The sequence below is a fragment of the Schistocerca nitens genome, chromosome 3 (genome assembly GCF_023898315.1).
Source record: "Schistocerca nitens isolate TAMUIC-IGC-003100 chromosome 3, iqSchNite1.1, whole genome shotgun sequence".
In the NCBI taxonomy this organism is placed as follows: Eukaryota; Metazoa; Arthropoda; class Insecta; order Orthoptera; family Acrididae; genus Schistocerca; species Schistocerca nitens.
Genome location: NC_064616.1, coordinates 650,796,195 through 650,798,210, shown reverse-complemented (window position 1 = coordinate 650,798,210; position 2,016 = coordinate 650,796,195).

Sequence of the window (2,016 nt, the reverse complement as noted above, 5' to 3'; positions counted from 1 at the left end):
GTTTTTTATCTTCCTCACCACCACCATCATCATCATCTGCTTCTCTCTCTTCTCCCATGAAATGCATTGAGTGAATTCACGCTTAGTATTTTTACACAGCATTAACAAATATCTTTGAATCTTTTGTTTACCATCTATCATCTGTTATATCTTTTGTGTGGTTAGTGCTTTGTGCAATACACATTTAGAATACTGCAGTCCTAGTATCACACATCAGTGATCAGTCTTTCACAGAATATTGGTTATTGATGGCAAAACAACCCATGGTTAGCATCACTAAACGAAGCCAACAGTATTCTAAGCACAATTTCCTGTAAGATTTAACTGAAGACTAATGAATTTGAAAGGCTTATCCCAATGACAAATCTGAGTAGAACCTGTTTAAAAGCCCTACAAATATGGTAAAATCTGTTAATGAATTATATTTTAATCAAACATATATAAATAATAATGTTATTATGTAAACCTCTTTGCTGATAATATTCACTGGATACCAAGACAGATGGCAGCCTACAAACCTGACGTCACTTTTAAATTGCTAAAGAAAAGTTTTGCGCCACCTTCTTGATTTCATTGGTTTATTAGTCATGTTTACATTGAAAACCACTTACTCTGTACTCTCACAATAACAACAGAAAACTGCTACATACAACCACTTGCCAATGGAGGTAAAAGTAGACCTTTCACAGTGCAATTTTGTAGAGGACACTGTTTACCCAATTGTGAACGGGACAATCTAGTTTGTCATACTCTGTCACGTCAGAAGGTCATTTTGAGCAATAATTCTGTACACATTGTCACTTCACAGCAAGAACAACTGTCACTGTGTAAAGCTGCCCATCGATTTGAAGTACACCACAGTGACATCATTTCAAACTTTCAAAAGCAGTCACGAGGCACGGAACAGTGAAGCTCTGCCTTGTAGTGGTTGCCCACTGTCAACATCAGCTGATAACTGCTACTTACGAATTATGTTTTATAGGTATCCCAAAGACATACAACAGAATTGTACAGTGTTTCTGTGGAACAAATTGGAGGCTTCGTCTATCCAGACAGTATGCACTTACCTCCACACCATCAGCTTGTCCTATAGTCATCCATTACAAACACAAACCCTCCATCATCTCTCTCTTACCCCTAGTCTGGTTCCATTGCACAAAAAAGTGTGCTACATAATTTGGAATCCATCGGATAAATGCAAACCTTGCCCCTAGGCCCCTACATTTGGAAGAAACAAAAAGCACAAAAGAAATCCAATTTATTTTTTATCTCAAAATGCTACCCTGAAGTAACTTTGTTGCTTTAACTTTAGTAATTCAGTCTATATAATTTAATGTGGAGCCATTTGCTACTAATTTTCTGAAGATGCTTGCGTCTGCTGAGTGAAACTTGTAAATAAGAGAAAATTTTGTGTGTCTTGTGGATGCTCCACAATTTTACTTTCTGCACCCGCAGTTCCCCCTGCAGGTGATGCCTGTGATTAGTATAACATTTCTACATGCAGTAATTGAGGCAAATATAATGAAAAAACTAAATTTTCTTTTACAAATTGTTATTGTTTCATAGTCCTTTTTATACTCCGGAAACTTGAGGTGATAGTTGATAGTGCTTCTGTTTCTCATTCTTTATGAATAACTGACTGTAGACCTCCATGAGCTTGGCACCTCTCGTCGACAGAACATTTGTAGCTTTCAGTTTGACTAAATGTAGAATGTTGATGAAATACATTTTCACACCATTGTGAATAACCTGTCTTGAGTAACTCAGCTGGTGTGAAATGTTCCTTCTATTGGGAACAAATAATTCAATCCCATTATTGATGATTTCTGGGATATGATTGATTTCTGCATGGGCACTTTTAATGCTTTCGTTTGATTTCACTTCATTAGTCAGTCGATTGACCATTTTCATGTTGGAAGACAGGTTAAGGTCAAAGAATTCAATGGCAAGAGATTCAGGAAACAGTTACGATAAATGAATTCCATACACAGTGCTTTGACTGCACACACCAACACA